Here is a 21312-nt window from a genome sequence, read left to right as displayed (position 1 = left end):
GCCTGAAAGGGGGTGTCACACTCTGATGGAGCCTGAAAGGGGGTGTCACACTCTGATGGAGCCTGAAAGGGGGTGTCACACTCTGATGGAGCCTGAACGGGGATGACACGCGCTGATGGAGCCTGAACGGGGGTGTCACACGCTGATGGAGCCTGAACGGGGGTGTCACACTCTGATGGAGCCTGAAAGGGGGTGTAACACTCTGATGGAGCCTGAACGGGGGTGTCACATTCTCCTGGAGCCTGAAAAGGCCCATTCTTCTGGAGCCAAACTAGCCCATTCTTCTAGAGCCAGAGAAGCCCACTCTTCTGGAGCCTGAATCTCCCAATCGTCTGGAACCTGATCGGCCCAATCCCCTGAAGCCTGAATCTCCCATTCTTCTGAAACCTGATCGGCCCAATCTCCTGGAGCCTGAATCTCGCACTCTGATGGAGCCTGAATCTCGCACTCTGATGGAGCCTGAACTTCGCACTCTGATGGAGCCTGAACTTTGCACTCTGATGGAGCCTGAACTTTGCACTCTGATGGAGCCTGAACTTCGCACTCTGATGGAGCCTGAACTTCGCACTCTGATGGAGCCTGAACCTTGCACTCTGATGGAGCCTGAACCTCGCACTCTGATGGAGCCTGAACCTCGCACTCTGATGGAGCCTGAACCTCGCACTCTGATGGAGCTTGAATGGGGGTGTCGCACTCTGATGAAGCCTGAACGGGGGTGTCGCACTCTGATGGAGCCTGAACGGGGTTGTCGCACTCTTCTTGAGTCTGAACGTGGGCGACACACTTTTCTGGAGTTTGAACAATTTCTTCCAACTTGTTGGCAATCTTCACTCCCAAAAATTCTGCACCCCTCCCATTTAAGTGCAGTCCATCCCTTCCATAGAGCCGGGAAGCGACTGCAAAGTCAGACCAGTTCTCCATGAAGCCAAACTCCTCTTCTCTGCACCAGTTCTTCAGCCACTTGTTAAGCTCTCTAAGCTCCTGCTGCCTTTCTGGTGTGGCTTTAGGTACAGGCAGTATTTCTGAAAATACTGCTTTGGAGGTCCTTTTTTTCAACATAATCCCTATGTCCTTGAAATCATTTTGTAGACTGCTCCATCTTCCTCTAATTTGGTCATTTGTACCAATATGTACCAAGACAGCTGGGTCCTCTCCAGCCCCACGCAACAATCTTTCCATCCGATCTGCAATGTCCCGAACCCGAGCGCCTGGTAAACAACATACTGTTCGTAGTTGAGGGTCTTTGTGACAGATTGCCCTCTCTGTCCCTCTAATAATTGAGTCCCCTACCACCAGAATCTGCCTATTCTTTCTTGTAGCCTTGCCCCCATCTTTACTGGAGGAAATGTTCCCATGGTTCACCTGACATTTTGGTTGAGTCTCAATGTCGGGTACAGTCCCAATATGCACATGACACTCTTCTGGACTTTGCACACGAGCAACACGCTCTTCTGTAGTCTGAGCGGCGGCGGCGCACCCTTTTGGAGTCTGAGCGGCGGCTGCGCGCCCTTTTGGAGTCTGAGCGGCGCGCCCATTTGGAGTCTGAGCGGCAGTGGCGCGCCCTTTTGGAGTCTGAGCGGCGGCGGTGTGCCCTTTTGGAGTCTGAGCGGCGGCGGTGCGCCCATTTGGAGTCTGAGCGGCGGCGGCGCGCCCATTTGGAGTCTGAACGGCGGCGGCACGCCCATTTGAAGTCTGAGCGGCGGCGGCGGCGCGCCCATTTCGAGTCTGAGCGGCGGCGCGCCCATTTGAAGTCTGAGCGGCGGCGGCGCGCCCATTTCGAGTCTGAGCGGCGGCGGCGCGCCCATTTCGAGTCTGAGCGGCGGTGGTGCGCCCATTTGGAGTCTGAGCGGCAGTGGCGCGCCCATTTGGAGTCTGAGCGGCGGCGGCGCGCCCATTTGGAGTCTGAGCGGCGGCGGCGCGCCCATTTTTTAGTCTGAGCGGCGGCGCGCCCATTTGGAGTCTGAGCGGCGGCGGCGCGCCCTTTTGAAGTCTGAGCGGCGGCGGCGCGCCCATTTGGAGTCTGAGCGGCGGCGGCGCGCCCATTTCGAGTCTGAGCAGCGGCGGCGTGCCCTCTTTTAGTCTGAGCGGCGGCGGCGCGCCCATTTCGAGTCTGAGCGGCGGCGGCGCGCCCATTTGAAGTCTGAGCGGCGGAGGCGCACCCTTTTGGAGTCTGAGCGGCGGCGACGCGCCCTTCTGGAATCTGAGCGGCAGTGGCGCGCCCTTTTGGAGTCTGAGCGGCGGCGACGCTCCCTTTTGGAGTCTGAGCGGCGGCGGCGCGCCCTTCTGGAATCTGGGCGGCGGCGGCGGCGGCTCGCCCTTCTGGAATCTGAGCGGCAGCGGCTCGCCCTTCTGGAGTCTGAGCGGCGGCGGCACGCTCTTCTGTAGTCTGAGCGGCGGCGGCACGCTCTTCTGTAGTCTGAGAGGCGGCGGCGCTCTCTTCTGGAGTCTGAGAGGCGGCGGCGCTCTCTTCTGGAGTCTGAGCGGCGGCGGCACGCTCTTTTGCAGTCTGAGCGGCGGCGGCGCGCTCTTCTGCAGTCTGAGCGGCGGCGGCGCGCTCTTCTGTAGTCTGAGCGGCGGTGGCACGCCCTTCTGTAGTCTGAGAGGCGGCGGCGCTCTCTTCTGGAGTCTGAGCGGCGGCGGCACGCTCTTTTGCAGTCTGAGCAGCGGTGGCGCGCTCTTCTGCAGTCTGAGCGGCGGCGGCATGCTCTTCTGGAGTCTGAGCGGCGGCGGCGCGCTCTTCTGCAGTCTGAGCGGCGGCGGCGCGCTCTTCTGCAGTCTGAGCGGCGGCGGCGCGCTCTTCTGCAGTCTGAATGTGGACGAAACTCTCTTCTGCAGTCTGAATGTCCCTTTCAATACTGCTCACTGTGGCAGGCCTGCCGTGTGAGCTGTGTCTGCAGTAGATCTCGCCTTCATCTGCAATAAAACCAGAGGAATTTGATTTAGCATCTTTACCTACATTTCATATATTTTTCTTTATACAACATCAAATTATGAAGAAAAAAATTCAAAGCTCCACTTCCAGGGAGAAATAGTAAACCCGACATGACAGTGACATAGGAAAAACTGCTATTGGCTTTTGTATAAAAATGCTGATTGCCTGGCAGTTATGCTGACCCACTAAAATTCCATGATTGGAAGTTTGGAAGCCAACAACAAGTATTTTTAGCAGTATAATAAAAAAGCATTTCCCAAACATAGGTAATTGCTGTGGGCACATTGTGTGGGCTGCTAAGCAATTACATGGTGTTGATCACGTGGTGGAGTGTCGGATCATTTTATCAACTGAATATCTATCATAGAGATACTACCCAATATTAATATCACAACTTATAGACTCTCTCTGTTTTTTCATATTTATTGTTTGCACATTGCTACTTACTGGGTGTGTAATATATATGTGTATTGTTTATGTTATCACATTACCTAGCGCCACTATTTACTTTTAACCTATGTTTGGTAGATGCTGTTTTATTATAGCATTTCTTTTAAAGTGGCTGCTCTATATGTATCAGGTTTGTCTTTGGCGCAGTGATAAGATCTTAGGTAGCGGCTCATTGTGATCTGGTTGTGTATTATTTTTAGCAGTATGATGTTGCACTTTCATAGTTAAATGAGTGGGCAGGTCACAAAGGAAATTGTGACAGGAAGTAGTGGTGCCACCTGCCTGGCTGTACATTGTGGCAGGGGTTTGTGAAACATCAGACCAGCTAAGCAGGGGCTTTGTTGAGTGGCAGTTTTGTCAAGAAAGTGTGTCATTATCAGCCCTGAGATCAGAACACCACAGCAGCAAATGGAACTCCCTACATCTGAAAGAAATCTGGAGACATAAAAGAAATACTTTCCCTGGCCCCATTAGTTCAGCGGGGAGGGGAGTGTGTGTTTGTGTGTTGGGGGGCACTGCAGAAAGGAGACAATTTCTTCACATTCAGGCTGAGAGCTCTGCTGTTTCTTATAATTGAGATAAAATCCCAGCCTCTTTTATATCAATCTACCGGATTCCTCTGGTGAATTTATATACAAGAGGCTGGGATTGAAGAATCGGCTCCGGTGAGGACAGCTGTGGATGTTTGGACAGGTAAGTGTCTCTATATTAAAAGTTAGCAGCTATAGTATTTGTAGCTGCTGACTTAAAAATGTTTTGGGGTAGACTGGAGCGCCTCTTTAAAGTCCCACACCTTGCAAAACCTTGGGATCAGTGGACATGCGTCCTACAAGTGTGTTTTTTTTATTTTCTTTAGCCATGACAATTTCAGTTCTCTTATATGGGTTCAATTAAAGTGCTTATAAAGGCAGAGGGATTTTATCTTGCTGCATTTCTAAAAAAATAAAAAATAAATGTATGCATGCATCTCCCCCCCAGCCCCCCGCCCCCCTAGGCTCTCTTGCTCCTCACTGGCTCAGTAAAAAAAAAGAAATAATAATAATAGGCCAAAAAAGCCAATGCTGTAAAAAAAACACACTATTGCAAAAATGTTGAAAAACTCACTGCAAAGCTACTGCCATTTTTATAACATTATTATAACGTCCGGTGTGCATGAGGAAGCTTTACCATCACTGTAATGTATGGCATTGGTTTAACCACTTAAGCCCTGGACCAATTGTCAGCCTAAGGACCAGAGGTCTTTTTACAATTTTGCACTGCACTGCTTTAACTGGCAATTGCACGGTCATGCAATGTTGTACCCAAACAAAATTTGCGTCCTTTTCTTGCCACAAATAGAGCTTTCTTTTGATGGTATTTGATTGCCTCTGCGATTTTTATTTTTTACGATATAAATGGAAAAAGACTGAAAATTTTGAAAGAAAAAAAGATATTTTCTACTTTTTGTTATAAGAAAAATCGAATAAACTCAATTTCAGTCATACATTTAGGCCAAAATGTATTCAGCCCCATGTCTTTAGTAAAAAAAAGTCATTAAGCGTATATTTATTGGTTTGTGCAAAAGTTATAGCGTCTACAAACTAGAGTACATTTTCTGGAATTTACACAGCTTTTAATTTATGACTGCCTATCTCATTTCTTGAGGTGCTAAAATGGCAGGGCAGTACAACCCCCCCCCATGACCCCATTTTGGAAAGTTGAAACCCCAAGAAAATTGCTGAGGGGCATGTTGAGACCATTGAATATTTTATTTTTTTTGTCCCAAGTGATTGAATAATGACACAAAAAAAAAAGTTTGCAAAAAGTTGTCACTAAATGATATATTGCTCACAATGCCATAGTTATATGTGGAATTTCACCCCAAAATATATTCTGCTGCTTCTCCTGAGTACGGGGATACCACATATGTGGGACTTTTTGGGAGCCTAGCCGCGTACGGGACCCCGAAAACCAATCACCGCCTTCAGGATTTCTAAGGGTGCAAATTTTTGATTTCACTCCTCACTACCTATCACAGTTTCGAAGGCCATAAAATGCCAAAATAGCACAAAACCCCCCCAAATGACCCCATTTTGGAAAGTAGACACCCCAAGCTATTTAATGAGAGGCATGTTGAGTCCATGAAATATTTTATATTTTGCCACAAGTTGCGAGAATATTACAAACTTTTTTTTGTGCACGAAGTTGTCACTAAATGATATATTGCTCACACATGCTATGGGCATAAGTGAAATTACACCCCAAAATAAATTCTGCTGGGGATACCACATGTGGGGGACTTTGTGGGAGCCTAGCCGTGTACCGTAAAACGCTACCAAAAAAAACTGTTAGCGATGGCAGGGATCAGGCCTGACTCTGCAAACGCTGCAGTTATGTGTTTAGTGTTTTGTAAGTGACAGTGATCAATCGATACTGCACTTGGGTGGGCTGGGCGGAGGGGCAAAACGCAGGTGCTAGCAGGTATCTGGGCTGGTCCCGCTAACAATGCTTTTTTTGTCGATTTGTGTGCCTATGTGTACCTACGTGTCAGTGTAGTGATTGGTGCACACTTACTATGTCCTCTCCTCGCAGTCCGGTCAAAAAGACCGCCCCGAGGAGAGTGAAATCGTAAACACAGGGAGGGGAAGCTTCTCATTCGCCAGGAGCGATGGAGAGGGGATGGCCAGAAACCAACGGCCATCCCCTCATCCTGGATCGCTCCTGAAGCGAAACGGACCGCCGCAGCCAGTGGGAGGGGGTCCGATCGGACCCCCCACACGCTGTAAGGCAGGCATGTACGGGTATGTGCTTGTGCCCATACATGCCATTCTTCCGACGTATAATTACATGCGGTGGTCCTAAAGTGGTTAATTATCTGCGTCTTGTAGAACGACTCCTATTGTAAATGAAAATATATTCTCCGCCTACAATGGCTTGCTACAGTTTCTGTGGAATATTTTTTTGACATTTTGGGAACTATGTATATGTGTTATGTAGGTAACAAGGGGTTAAACATGTATGTGGGGGTCTTTTCTTCCCATATTATAAATCTCTGCCATCTTGCTGGGTGGCATTGAGGTCATCAGTCCAGCCTGTAATAAGTAGCATGCAAGGCTTGTTCAAAAAAAAAAGGCAGTTAGTAGGTGACAGTTGGAAAAAGAGGGGGGGGGGGACTTGGCTCGGGGTAAACATATCTAAAAATAGCTGCTTTCTCCTCTTTAAAATAAATCCTCAGACTGGTGTTTACAAGACAAAAGACAGCAATGTCTATGGCCAGCCCTATACATGTGTACATAGGTTTAGTCTACTGAAAATTTTAAAAAGGGATTGAAGACTTTTCTTTTTAGCAAATGTTTTTGAATTAAGTTATTTGTCTGTTTTTTTATTGTAACTGTGTAGCACTTTGAGGTCTTTTGATGGAAAGTGCATTATAAATAACATTTATTATTATTATTATTATATGGGGGTGCCACTGTCATCAATGGGAGGAAAAATAATCCAATGAAAGTATTTTGTATTTATCAATATCCATGAAACTTACCAGCCCTGCGTTTTTTGTCCCACTGTGGTCCATTGGCTTTACAGCCGGCATCAAAACATCCGATAACGGATCTGAAACAGCGACGTACAAATCGCACTGCCCTCCGCATTTTGGTGGGCTTCTTGAATAGGGGATCTGCAAGCTGTATATTGATCTCTCCTTCCATAGCTGGGCTTCCTTTGGTTGGTTTCTCAATATTGTTTTGAGAAACAATCTGTTTACTTGTAATTTGTCTCATTATGAAGAATAATAAGACACGCTTTAAGTCTGAGAAATTGCAATAAAACTGAATCGAATAAATCCAAATCCAATCAAACAGCAAGAGAAAGCTGGACAGAGATGTCTTCACTGTACAGCAAACAACTGACTTCTGATGCCAGAGGAGCCCAGAGCAGCCTTATATTAGAGCAGGTGATGACATCATAGAGGTTTTTCTTTCAACTGACGATTTTTCTTAACGGCTTTTGTTGCCATGGTTACCAACGCTTCCTATACACAGTGATGGACTGTGGGGGAGAGCACAGACACACCAATAGAGGACTATGATGGGGCAGTATTAATGGTAGCAATATGATGGTGCAGTTTTGATGGTGGCAATAGGAGGAGGCAATTTTAATGGGGCAGTTTTTTTTATATGTATAGAGGACTGTGAAACTGGATTAAAGTTATTATTATAAAGCCCTCTATTTTAAGGCATAGTGATAGGTTGAGTGGTCAGAGTTGATATTGATTATGTATATGTCGACACACGAAAGAAAATAAAAAGAAAAAATCCTGTTTTTCTTCAACGGTGACTAAAAAAAGTCGAAGTGAGGGTGTAGTGTATCTTCTAGAATGTCCTTGCCACATTCAATACATGGGAAGAACAAAAAGAGAACTCTGGAAGAGATTAAGAGAGCATGTTGAAAATATTAAAAAGGGTTTTGATAAATATAACCCTCGAGACACTATGCGAAGTTTCATAAAAAAGACCCCTCATCTTTATTAATTTGTGGTATTCAAAAGTACAAGCCCCATTGGAGAGGTGATAATAAAATTATTAGGATTAGCCAAGCTGAATCCTGATGGATTCGTGAATTATGCACTTTAACAGCTTTTGGACATAACGTTGACTTTGATCTTAATTGTTTTATTTCTAATTATTAATTCAAGATTTTTGGGCATTTTATTAATATTAATGAATTTTTTATATTTTTCTATATCCACTTATATATATATAGATAGCATTGGGGTTAGATGTACTTCACTGATGAGGGGTTTTGTCCTCTCCCCCCTCCCCCTACTGCTTTTTTTTTTTTTTTTCGGTATTAATTTCCCAATTGATTGGTCCAGTCAAAACCAACGTTATGGCCAGTTATGAGATAGTTAAAATATAGCTATGGTATAGTTGTACTTTTTATCATAATATTGCTATGTATTTGAATGACTAGATGAACACAGTTAGCATTGCCTGTATAAAATGATGTAGTATGGCATTTAACCACAAGATGGCAGTGTCTGTGGAGCGATATATTTAGAATGTTATTTTACACTTATTTATGTGGAGAAAGTTATAACAATTACTTTGTAATTTTAGTAATGTTATTAGTAGATGTGGAAGTAATTTGAATATGCTTTTATTTTCAAGTTGTATCAGGAAGCTAGTAGTATTAAGGTATGGGGTGGTTGTTGTTTTGAGTTGCTATAGCCGCCCGCCCTATTTAAACTTCATCAACACCTGACTCCTTGACCCTTTGAAAAAGTCACGTGTCTGTGACGCAACGTGTCAGGGAGGAGCCAGGTGTCACGATCGTCACTTCCGGTCGCGGCTGAGACCGAAAGTTCCCTTTTTTACAAGCGCAAGATTCCGTTTTTTAATGTGAGTGGATATTTTACATTATTTTATTAAAGTTTACATTTCTACACATGAGAGTCCCCTTTCTTTCCCCCATGATCGTTGGTATTTTGGATTTTATTGTGAGGCTGAAGGAATCATCTATAAGGAGCCAAATCAGCAATTTCCCCTACAAGTGTGTTGGACCCTGAGGGGTCTTGTATTGAGGTGAGAGGCTGGGGGAAACGGGGGGTGCTCTGGTGGAGCACTGAAGGTGGACTGTCTCTCTCTTTTTGTGAAGCATGTCTGCATCTGTGACAACACTGCATGACTATTAGATATACTGTCACATTTGGATATCGAGCTACTGAATAGCACTGGAACATTTGTTTGAACACTTGTATTTGCACATGGACTTTTTTATTTTTATGTTTTTCTTCTTCTTTTTTAGCCATTTTTGTATTGTGATTCAGTCACATATTGTTTGCGATATTTGCACATTTCATGTCATTTGGATGTATCACTTTTTATATATGTGATTTTGCACTTTTTAAATATTATACACTACTGTGTTTTGCACGTTTATGGATGCACAGTGTTTTTACATTTGCACATTTATGTACGTATTTATTACAGTTATTGATTTGTGTCACATAATAGGTGGTGTATTTTAAAAGGCAGCGCTACATACCTTTTTTTACATATATATATTTATATTTATTAACCACATGCCCTCTGGAATCTATGATTTACTCCCCTTCATGACCAGATCATGTTTTGCAATACGGCACTGCACTACTTATTTTAACTGACAATTGCGTGGTCATGCAACGCTGTATGCAAATAAAATGTATGTCTTTTTTTGCCACATAAATAGAGCTTTCTTTTGGTGGGATTTGATCAACTCTGCAGTTTTACATTTTTTTGCACTATATACAAAAAGAGACTAAATGAAGGAAATCAGCAGAGCTTCCTCTCATTTCAGAGCTTCCCCTTAAATCTAGAACAAGTGGACTTGCAGGGCACAGTATATTTGCCGTTAATAAATCAACCTCATTGTGTCTGCAATAAAATTTCTGCCTGCTCATATTTTTTTTTTTAAAGAGGAGTTCCAGCCTGTATAAATAAAAAAAAAAAGAAAAGTCAGGAACAGGGTGGCCATCCTCCTACAGTATTTTTTACTGACAAAACATGGAAAATTTACTGGCGGAGCACATTTTTTACTGGCATAAGAAATTACAGAACTCCTATTTAAAACTAAAACAGTGAATATTTGAACAGTATAAACATATATGAAAACACTGACAATACCTATACCAAAGTCATTTGCTTGATTTACACTTAAAAAGTCAACACAGCATGAAAATATCAGCCCCTGATATATAGGCCTCTTTCACGCGACTGATACGCTCAAGTCCGCCTTTTTTCAGGTGGACCTGAACGGATGCTCCATAGAGGTCTATGGAGCGTCGGATGTCAGCGGTGACATGTCCGATGACGTCCGACCCGCTCCGATCTGAAAAAAGTCTGAGGTTCGGATCGGGTGACAATGGACTCTGCGGTCCGTCCTCATCCGATTCCCTATAGGGGAGAGCGGTGCTCGGACAGGTCCGTCCCTGCACGGTGTGCAGAGACAAACCTGTCCTCTGCCTGCTCAGTGGGGATCGACAGAGCGATCCCCGCTGAGCAAGCGGATGTCCACGGGGCAGATCATCACGGATCCGTTCCGTGTGAAAGAGCCCTTACTGGTAGTTATAAAAAAATCACAGATTTTTACAAACTGTCAGTAAATTTACTGGCGTTTGACAACCCTAGTCAGGAGCTACAAATAGTGTAGCTCATGAATGTTAACCACTTAAGCCCCAGACCACTTTTTGCGATTCGGCACTGCGTCTCTTTAACTGACAATTGCGCGGTCGTGCGACATGGCTCCCAAACAAAATTGACGTCCTTTTTTCCGCACAAATAGAGATTTCTTTTGGTGGTATTTGATCACCTCTGTGGTTTTTATTTTTTGCGCTATAAACAAAAAAAGAGCAACAATTTTGAAAAAAAAGCATTATATTTTACATTTTGTTATAATATAAAAAATATTTTTTTTCCTCAGTTTAGGCCAATATGTATTCTTCTACATATTTTTGGTAAAGAAAATCACAATAAGTGTTAACTAATTGGTTTGCGCAAAAGTTATAGCGTTTACAAAATAGGGGACAGTTTTATGGCATTTTTTTTAATAATTTTTTTTTTTTTACTAGTAATGGCGGGGATCAGCGATTTTTATCGTGACTGTGACAATACAGCAGACACATTGGACATTTTTGACACCATTGTCATTTATACAGCAATCAGTGCTATACAAATGCACTGATTCCTGTCTAAATGACACTGACAGTGAAGGGGTTAATAGCTAGGTGGCAGTGTAGGGGTTAAGTGTGTCCTGGGGCGAGTTTCTAACTGTGGGGCGGTGTGGCTGTGTGTGACACGTCACTGATCACTCCTCCCGATCACAGGGAGAAGAGATCAGTGACACTGTCACTAGGCAGAACAGGTAGATGCTTGTTTACATTAGCATCTCCCAGTTCTTCCTTCCCGTGAGACTATCGCGGGTATCCCCGCGGTGATCGAGTCCACGGGACTTGTGATCCGACTCACGGAGGTCTCAGCCAGCATGCACGCGATGGCGGCATGCACATGATGGCGTGGCCCCAAATTTAAAGGGACGTACAGGTATGCCCATTTGCCCATCCATGCCATTCTGCCAAAGTACATCAGCATGCGCCAGTTGGGAAGTGGTTAATATAAGGATACTTACCTGTAGTGGTATCCCGTGATGTCGGCACCCCTAGCCGATTTGTCCATCAGCTTTGGGTGCAGGAGCGGCATCCTTATAAGGGAAATAGGAAGTGAAGCCCTGCGGCTTCCCAGCCTGTTTCCTACTGTGCATGTGTGAGTTGTGCTGCCCTTATTGAAAGGTCCCACTCTCTTCTAGGACTTGTGTCTCCCAGAAGACAGCAGGGGGCGTAAAATTCAGTAGATCAACGCAATCAATGTGCAGCGATCTTATCCGGGAAGAGGGAGCGGGTACCTGGTTTTGACAAAAAGTGCCAAATATGGCAGTGGGGGTGGAGGGGGGGGGGGGGGGGCTGGTGTGAACAAGCAGAGCTTCCACTTTTGGGCTGAGCTCCACTTTAGACTTCAGTTCCAGTTTTAATTTGAGTATCGCTTAGGCTGACTTCACATTTGCGTGTCTGTTGTTTTCTGTGTTCTTTTGTTATTACCTTGGACAGGTATGTTTGTCATGCGTTGACGTGTGCTGAAACTCCCATGAAAGGCTCATGAAAAGCATCAGTGGATTCAAAACTCGGAATGTTTTCAGCCAATGCGTGTCAAGGCACTGCACAGATCTGAATTGGCAGAATCCTGGCTTGTTTACACTCGTGTTGCTCTCTGAAGAGCGATCAGTATTGGATTGATCTTTGGAGGGTGTTTAACAGGTGTTGAGGAGGCATTATGTTGCCTGTTTCACCCCCTAAAAACCCCACCACCCCATTCAGTTGATTGAGTCTCATCTGTCAGTCGCTGTTGGCCGCCATGAGCGACAGTGCGGATAAATTTGGTCGCGCCGCAGTGGAAAGCATTGTGGCCATATGTACACCCCAATCCATTGCCTTTGCAGGTAGTAACGCTGCTCAGGTGTGTGTGTTTACAGTCCCCTAAATTCAAAGTGTAAATTTGCATTGCAAGCAGGGGGAAATAGTCCCCATCAACTCAAAACAACATGTCCATCTAAAGTCTAGTACACACTACTCATTTTTTCTTTCAGGGCTGAACAAAAAAAACCTGACAGCTCCAGAGGAGCCGATGTACTAACTAAGAGATGTTAGTACAGCTATCTCCCCTACTGTGCTATTGTGTTCTGACAGGGGGGACTGCCATGTCCCTTTAATAGAAGCTGGCCGCCTTCTGTTGGCTGCAGTACACGGGCAGAGTGTCTGGTGGTTTCTAGTGGACCAAGCGATGCTGCCCACCATTCAGCCCATGTGTACGGGCTTTAGACTCTTCTGTCTTACAGGGTGATGGTACATTATTATTATTATTATTATTATTATTATAATTATTATTATAATACATATTATTATATATATTTATATATATGAGATCTTGTACAATATATATAGTACATGATCTCACTGCAGAGTTGTCACGTTATAGGAAGTAGAAAAATATATGATCAATTGACAGGATCAACAGGTAACAGAAATACAATATATTGTCAAAAGTATTGTGACAGCTGCCTTTACACGCACATTAACTTGTTTTTTTTGTTTTGTTTTTTCAAATAGCAATTTTTATTAGTCGTCATTGATTTTCAACAAAGGTAAAAAGCGTAACGTGAACGTACATGAACAAAAGCAAAATGTACATGACGGAAGTCCATTTAAGGTAGGAGCAAAATACAACAACCATAGTCATTGATACTACCGAAAATGTTACCGCACATCAACTTTAATGGCCTCCCAGTCTAAGGCTGGATTCACACCTACGCATTTTTATGTGCTCTTTGCATTTTGCTGATTTGCACTACAGATCGTGTTCCATAGGAAACCATGTTATTTGGACTCTAGGGCAAATCTGCAAAATGCAAAAAGCACTAAAACTGTATAGGTGTGAATCCAGCCTTAGTCTGCAGGGTTCAGTATTGGGTTGGCCCACCCTTTGCAGTTATAACAGCTTCAACTCTTCTGGGAAGGCTGTCCACAAGGTTTAGGTGTGTGTCTATGGAAATGTTGGACCATTCTTCCAGAAGTGCGTTTGTGAGGTCAGGCACTGATGTTGGATGAGAAGGCCTGGAGTGCAGTCTCAACTCTAATATATCCCAAAGGTGTTCTATCGGGTTGAGGTCAGGACTCTGTGTAGTCCAGTCAAGTTCCTCCACCCCAAACTCACTCATGCATGTCTTTATGGACCTTGCTTTTTGCACTGGTCCAAATCATTTGGTAGAGGTGGGGGTTATGGTGTGGGGTTGTTTTTCAGGAGTTGGGATTGGCCTCTTAGTTCCAGTGAAGGAATCTCTTAAGGCGTGAGCATACCAAGACATTTTGGACAATTTCTGCTCCCAGCTTTGTGGGAACAGTTTGAGGATGGCCCTTTCCTGTTCCAACTTGTCTGTGCACCAGTGCACAAACTTGACTGGCCTGCACAGAGTCCTGACCTCAACCTGATATAACACCTTTGGGATGAATTAGAGTGGAGACTGCGAGCCAGGTCTTCTCATCCAACATCAGTGCCTGACCTCACAAATGCTCTTCTGGGAAAATGGTCAAACATTCCCATAGACACACTTCTAAACCTTGTGCACAGCCTTCCCAGAAGACTTGAAGCTGTTATAGCTGCAAAGGGTGGGCAACGCAATACTGAACCCTACGGACTAAGACTGGGATGTCATTAAATGTCATGTGTGTGTAAAGGCAGGCGCCCCAATGCCTTTACACACAGTTTATTCTGGGAACTCAGAAACAAATGCTGTTAATTCTGGAAATAGACGGCATCATGTATAGCATTTTTTATTTCAGTCATAGTTTCATTCATAGCTTTTACAAAGAAAACATTCTGACTGGGTTCTCTCTCCCTAACGAGCATACGTGTCATCACTCCATTAATTCCTATAGATGATCTGTACAGTACTCTTGGTAGCCACCAGTCACCCAGCAGAGTGGATGGATATAAATAAATGATATTTAAAAAAAAAAAAAAAAATTTTTTTTAATTTAAATCGATTTTTTTGATTTTTGTCAAATTTATTTTAATAAAATGCTTTTGGAGTAGGAATCTATCCAAAGATAGTTTTCTATTTAGGATACATTAATAATTTAGTTTATTCAGCATGAAATGGAGCTTAGTTATGTAGCATGAAGCTGTATATTCTGCAATATTTACATGCACTGCATTGATGCATTCACACAATTTCACAGTAACCATGAGATAAAACAAAGTTCAGGAATATTCCTTTTAGACATGTGCACTGACAAAAAATTTGTTCATTTTCATTTCATTAGTTTGTTTGATTTTTTCGGAAAATTGAAAGTGTGGAAATTCGAAAATTCGGAAATTTAGAAATTCGAATTTTCTGAATTCGGAAATTTCGGATTTACAAATTTTCGATTTTCTGAACTTACGAATTTACAATTTTCAAATTTCAGATTTCCAAATTTTTCGAATTTCGGATTTTCGAAACTCCGAATGTCTAAAAAATTTGAAAATCTGAAAAAAAGAAAGAAAATCAGCTTAATCAATAACTAACTATTAAATTAACGAGTACGAATTCATCCGAAGTTACGAATTATCCAGTGGCATAACTAGAGCCTTCAGGGCCCCGATGCAAGAAACCATGAAGGGCCCCCCTGAACCCCAGCCAGGGCCCTTCCCTCCGAGACCGGCGGTGGAACTCCAGGGCGTGGTCACAGGTGTGACCTTTGTGAGCCCTGTAGTTCCACCACTGGTATCAGTAGTTTTTTTTAATAATTTTTTTTTCATTTTTAGGTGCCCCATTGGGGGACTGTCCCTAGGCAGGATGGGGTCCCCATCTCCAGAAGAGATGAGGTCCTTTTCTCCAGGGCAGATGAAGTTACTGCCCCCAGGTGAGAAGGGGTCCCTGTCCCCACGTGAGAAGGGGTCCCTGTCCCCAGGGGGAGATGGAGGGGGTATGTAATGGTGTGTGGGGGATGGGGTCCTCTCACTCACCATGACCAAGCTGCAGGCCGCACACTCATCCATGTTGGTCTGGGCTCCATCCAGTGTGCTGGACGGGTGATCAGCATATCTCCCAGAAAGACTTTTCATCATCTGTGTATGACGAGGAGGAGGGGGGCTGGCAGACAAGCCTGCAGTGTCCTCATAGGACTGGACTGCATCTGTGTGCTTAAAGTTTGTTTATCCGGGAGAAGTATGCAGTGCAGTGTGGGCTGGACTCAGGGAGGGCGGACCAGGAGAGGGGTACTCTGAGGAGCCGGCCGAGGACACAGGTCATGCGGGGAATGCACAACTAAAGAGCAGCCAGTGCGATAGTCGAGCATGGAGCTCTGCTAGTCACCCTCCAGCCACCCGTGTGCATGATGCACTGGTATCCCTAGCTGCCTATGCTGAGGGGGCTGCATGGGCCCCCTGCATCACAGGGCCCAGTTGTGGTCGCAACTGCTGCACCCCCTATAGTTACGCCCCTGGAATTATCTGAAATAACAAATGCCTCATCTAAACAAATGGAAGGGAACAAATCAGTAATAAATAATTAATAATAAATAATGAATAATAATAAAAAGGTTTCATTATTATTATTAGATTGTTACGTTCCATTTGTTTAGATGTGGCATTCGTTATTTCAGATAATTCGTAACTTCGGATAAATTTGTACTCGTTACGTTCACTAACAGACAAATTTGAAAGGGAATTCCAATACCTATAATTTAATAGTTATTATTTAGAATTAAACAGATATTCTTTCTTTTTTTCTGATTTTCAAATTTCTGAATTTCCAAAAAGTTGGAATTCAGAAATTCGGAAATCCGTAATTCGGTGACACCCAGGGTTCTGGTGACACCCAGGGATTCCCTCAGTGACACCCAGGGTTCAGGTGAAACCCAGGGATTCCCTCACTCAGGAGGGATTTCCTCTCACTTCCTGTATTTGGCTATGGGATAGAATGTGAAAGGAAGTCTCAACAACGAGTCACAGATGCGAAAAGAAAACTGACAGGAGTGGTTATAACCCTCCCTTGCTCTATCCCAAAAAAAATAATTTTGGCCTATAGTTCAACAATAAGGGCTCATTTACTTTGGCACTATACAGCATTAGGACCCCTTTCACACTGAGCCGTCGCAGCTAAAATGCTCACTGCTTTAGCGATGTTTAAGCAGCGCTTTTAACCCCCGCTGTCGGGCACCTTTAACCTCCGCTATCGGCTGAAGAGGGGGTTAAACGTGCCCATGTTGTGGCGCTTCCGAAGTACTTTTCAGGCTCTTTGGAAGCGCTGCCAATTCATTTCAATGGGCAGGGTGTTTTGGGAGCTTTGTATACAGCACTCCCAAACCGCTCCAAAGATGCTGCTTGCAGGACTTCTCCTAACGTCCCCCAAGCGCACCGCCCCAGTGTGAAAGGTGTGAAAAGACACACTAAACCACCTCAGTGTGAAAGGGGTCTAAGAGCCATTTGTTAAGCTTGCTGCCCTAATGCTGTGTGAAACTGCATCCAATTCACAATAGCAGGAGATTTTGACAGATGCCTCTGTTGAAGACCCTTAGTGTCGAAACACGTTAGTACAGCATTTACTGCACCCCACATTGCTTTTATATTTACTTTTCTAACTTTTCTAAGGTCTAAGAGACATTTGTTAAGCTTGCTGCCCTAATGCTGTGTGAAACTGCATCCAATTCACAATAGCGGGAGATTTTGACAGATGCCCCTGTTGAAGACCCTTAGTGTCGAAACACGTTAGTACAGCATTTACTGCACCCCACATTGCTTTTATATTTACTTTTATTTTTGTGATCACTTTTACTCGTGTCATTTATATATTTTTTATGACATATCCCAATAAGCCTATTGGTTTTGACCTGCACCATCCGGAGCCCCCTTTTGTTTTCTCTTTCATATTTCCATTATGAAAGTTTCTTACTGCGATAGCCAGCTATAGGTGTGAGTGGGTGGCATCTTTTTGTATCACTGTTGTGTTTTTTGGTCAGTCTCACTGTCACCTGTGTTGCCATTGTGCTGGGTGTTCAGTGAGCTCCTGTACCTTTAAGAAGGGGTGGCTCCCCTTCAGTCCACCTGCTCTCACCTATCCATCAGAATGCATGTGCCTCCACTGTGGGGACACTCATAAATTAGTGTTAGGTACCACAGATACTGGGGTGCCTTTGCGGGGCTCTGTGGCTTACGCATGCATTTGCAAATGTGTGCAGACTAAACCCCTGTTTTTAACGCATACTGTTAGACAGGTTAATTGGTTGTCTGCGGGCTGGTGGTAAGTGAAGCTTGGTTTTTTCCTCGGTTTATCCTTGGGTTTGTTTGTATCCATTATGAGTGTAGCACTAACCCCCGAAGGAGCTGCTGGTTATTTTTGGGCTTAACGTTACCTTCCGTTCTCCTTGTGACACGTCAAGGGGATGTCCCGTGGTAAATGGCCCAGTAACTTGAGACTGACAATAGATCCACTTGAATGGAGTTTATTTGCAAAAACGCGAACCATTGAACAGTCTTTCAACTTGGGATCAGAGGGTTGGGAAGGAGGTTCAGGTACTCTCAATTGCAAAAACGCGAACCATTGAACAGTCTTTCAACTTGGGATCAGAGGGTTGGGAAGGAGGTTCAGGTACTCTCAATGTCAAAGTCTATGAATGTTAAGGAACTTACTTACTTTGACTGCATCCAGAGAATAGCTATTCACAGCTGGATGAACACTCAGGTTGTACAGTCCCTCTCTTACAAGGCCTAGCAGCCAACAAGGTGGTTATTCAGGAACAAAGTCTTTGTCTCAGACGTTGTTGCAAAACACGTAGGATACTAAGCTGTAGAACACTTGTAGGATACCTGGATCTTTCGGCCTGCTTGGCGATATCCACAAGACCGGATTCTCTCGGTTACTTCAGCCTTTCCAGGCTCCTGTTAAGAAAACCAAACTCACAGGTGGTGTTCTTCTAAAGAGTCCTCCCCTGGAATGCTCGAAGTTCAATGGGTCTCTCCCGAACTGGAAATGGCACCCAACCACCTCAGAATCCTCCTTTAGTTACCCTGCCTCGGGCTAGCCAGCCCCAACGCATTAAAGTTAGGTGGATCCGCACCCCAGGCCATAGCCTTCCTGGGGGCTGGTCAGGAGGATCAGGACCAAGTAAACAGCACATCATACTGGACCGGAACCCTGAACCACGTGATGTCCGTATCTTAAATACCCTCTCAGAGGGCACAGCGAGAGGCCACTCCCACTGACCTGACTCCAAGAAGGAATAATTCAAGCGCCTAACCAGACCATAGTTTCACGCCTGCCACCAGAGACAGTGCCCCCTGTGGCCAGGCTGAACATCTCACAGTCCAGTCAGACTGACACAGAAGTCAAATTTAGACAAATAGACCCAAACCAAAAAGTTTTACTTTGAAAAACATATAGCACGTGCTCTTCAGGAGCCTGCCGCTACATAAGTCTTTGAGAAGCTATTCCTGAGTACACTCATTCTTGAGTGCACGTTTTCTTGGAGTTCGCAGATTGTGAATCCGGGACCTGGTACCAGATTTATCCGACCATCGCCCATGTACAACATCTGATCCGGACTACCTAGGATTTCAAGCCTTACTGACTCACTGTCGTACGACATGTGTGTCCAACTTTATCGGTAATACCGCGTACACATGTAGCTGACTATCCGACGTACTTAGTCTGACGGACTTTCCGCCAGACTGTCCGTAGGACTTTCCGAACGAGCTACTTGCCCACACACGGCACTTTTTCAGCGGACTAATATGGCGTACTAAGTCCGCCGTACTATCCGCCCTACTTTTGAAATGAACGGACTCGCCCACACACGCGGAGGAAAGTCCACTCATTTCGACCGCGTCTCCAGGTAGGCGGGGCCCGCGAAGAAGACGTTGCTGGCCCCGCCAGCTGGTATGGACTTAACGGGGAACCCCAACGCCGAAAAAAATCGGTGTGGGGGTCCCCCCAGGTCCACATCAGACCCTTGTCTGAGCACGCTACCTGGCCGGCCAGGAAAGGGGGGGTGAACGAGCGCCCCCCCCCCTCCGAGCCGTACCAGGCCACGTGCCCTCAACATGGAGGCCCCCCACCCCAAAGCACCTTGTCCCCATGTTGGTTAAGGCAAGGGCCTCTTCCCGACAACCCTGGCCGTTGGTTGTCGGGGTCTGCGGGTGGGGGTCTTATCGGAATCCGGGAGCCCCCTTTAATAAGGGGACCCCCGGATACCGGCCCCCCACCCTATGTGAATGAGTATGGGGTACAATGTACCCCTACCCATTCACCTGTAAAATAAAGTACAAAAAAAACACAACACACAAGATAAAATAGTTTATTGCACAGCTTCGGGGGTCTTCTCGCCGGACTCCTCCGCTATCTTCTTGTAGCTCTTTTGCTAGCGGAGGAGCCCGGCTTTCTTCCTCGCCGCCGGCCTCTTCTTCCGACTTCGGGGGTCTTGTCCCCCTCTTCGGTTCTTCTGCCGGGCCACCGGAGGGGGGGGGGGGGCGCTCGCTCGTCCCCCATTTCCTGGCCGGCCGGGTAGCGTGCTCGGACAAGGGTCTCATGTGGACCTGGGGGGACCCTCACGACGTTTTTTTCCGGCGTTGGGGTTCCCCTTTAAGTCCATACCAGGTGGCGGGGCCAGCGACGTCTCCTTCGCGGGCCCCGCCTACCTGGAGACCCGTTCGAAATGAGCGGACTTTTCTCCGGGTGGGAAAAGTCCGCTCATTTCAAAAGTACGGCGGACTAGCACACACATGGCCGGATTGTGCTCCGAAATGCGAGTCTGGCGGGAAGATTGGAGTGCAAAACTACTTTCTAAGTCCGCCGTACTTTCGGGTCAAAAAAGTATGCCGGAGGCTACACACAGGGGGATTGTCCGGCGGACTTCAGTTTGCCGGACTTTTCCACCCAATTGTTTGATCGTGTGTACGCGGCATAAGAGTACCCATTTTCTTATCAATGAAAGGTTACACTGAAGTGACTACAGACAACTTGTCACCTTTCTTCGCTTAGTAGAGTTCCTCTCTGTTTTGGCGTTTTTCTACAGGAAGAATTGCATCTGCACATTTTGTGTTCATGTGGACTATTTGGCCATAGGATAAATTGAAGTTTATCCCTCCAGTTTGGACATTACACGCATTGAGTTTTTTTCTTTTTCTTTTGTGTTCAGCACATTTATGCATATTTTTGCTGTCAGATATTGTCCATCCATTTAGACATTTTTGTATTTGGCACCAATACTCACATTGTGTTTCTAGTTACACTTTTTTTATATATTTGCACTCACTAGTAAGCACCACACTAATTACCTACCATTCCATTTAGCTTTGTTTGCTTGAGTGTTAGCTGCTTTCTCAATACATTCACATTTAGCACAGTTTTTTCCTTTTTTTATTTGTTGCACAAAAAATAAAAATCTCAGAGGTGATCAAATACCACCAAAAGAAAGCTCTATTCGTGGGAACAAAATGATAAAAAATGTGTTTGGGTACAGTGTTGTATGAACACGCAGTTGTCATTCAAAGTGCGACAGCGCTGAAACTTGGCTTGGGCAGGAAGGTGTCAAAGTGCCTGGTATTGAAGTGATTAATTAATATAAATATAAATGAATAACACCTCCCCATTGACATGCATTGAAAAGGCAGGAAGAACACATTAAAAAATGCACACGTGTTTAGTTTTTGATGCATTTTTTCAGTCACATAACCTATGAAAAACACACCATAAGCAAGGTAAAATTGCAGGCATTTTAGGGAGCCATTATCGGCACCATTTTTTTTCTTTCATCACAACGCTAAAACCCCTATTTTCGGTCAATAATTTTAAGCAACTGAAATTTCAGCGCATCACATATATTA

At 45.0% G+C, this 21312-nt stretch overlaps 1 protein-coding gene across 9 annotated transcripts in view; it reads left to right on the top strand.

Moving 5' to 3' along the window:
* Nucleotides 1-21312, top strand: part of LOC143988956 (uncharacterized) — a 570864-nt gene that overhangs the window by 513285 nt on the left and 36267 nt on the right. For 7 of the 9 annotated variants that reach the window (XR_013276941.1, XR_013276942.1, XR_013276943.1 and 4 more), the window contains one exon: nt 13059-13158. The exons of the other annotated variants lie outside the window; for them this stretch is intronic. The gene's annotated coding sequence lies outside the window, so the exon portion shown is untranslated. The remainder of the gene's footprint in view (nt 1-13058; nt 13159-21312) is intronic. 9 annotated transcript variants of the gene reach the window in all.

The sequence above is a fragment of the Lithobates pipiens genome, unplaced genomic scaffold, assembly GCF_037356315.1.
Source record: "Lithobates pipiens isolate NorthernLeopardFrog02 unplaced genomic scaffold, aLitPip1_a1.2 Scaffold_18, whole genome shotgun sequence".
In the NCBI taxonomy this organism is placed as follows: Eukaryota; Metazoa; Chordata; class Amphibia; order Anura; family Ranidae; genus Lithobates; species Lithobates pipiens.
Note: the sequence above shows the minus strand (reverse complement) of the source record. Positions and strands in the feature narration are given on the sequence as shown.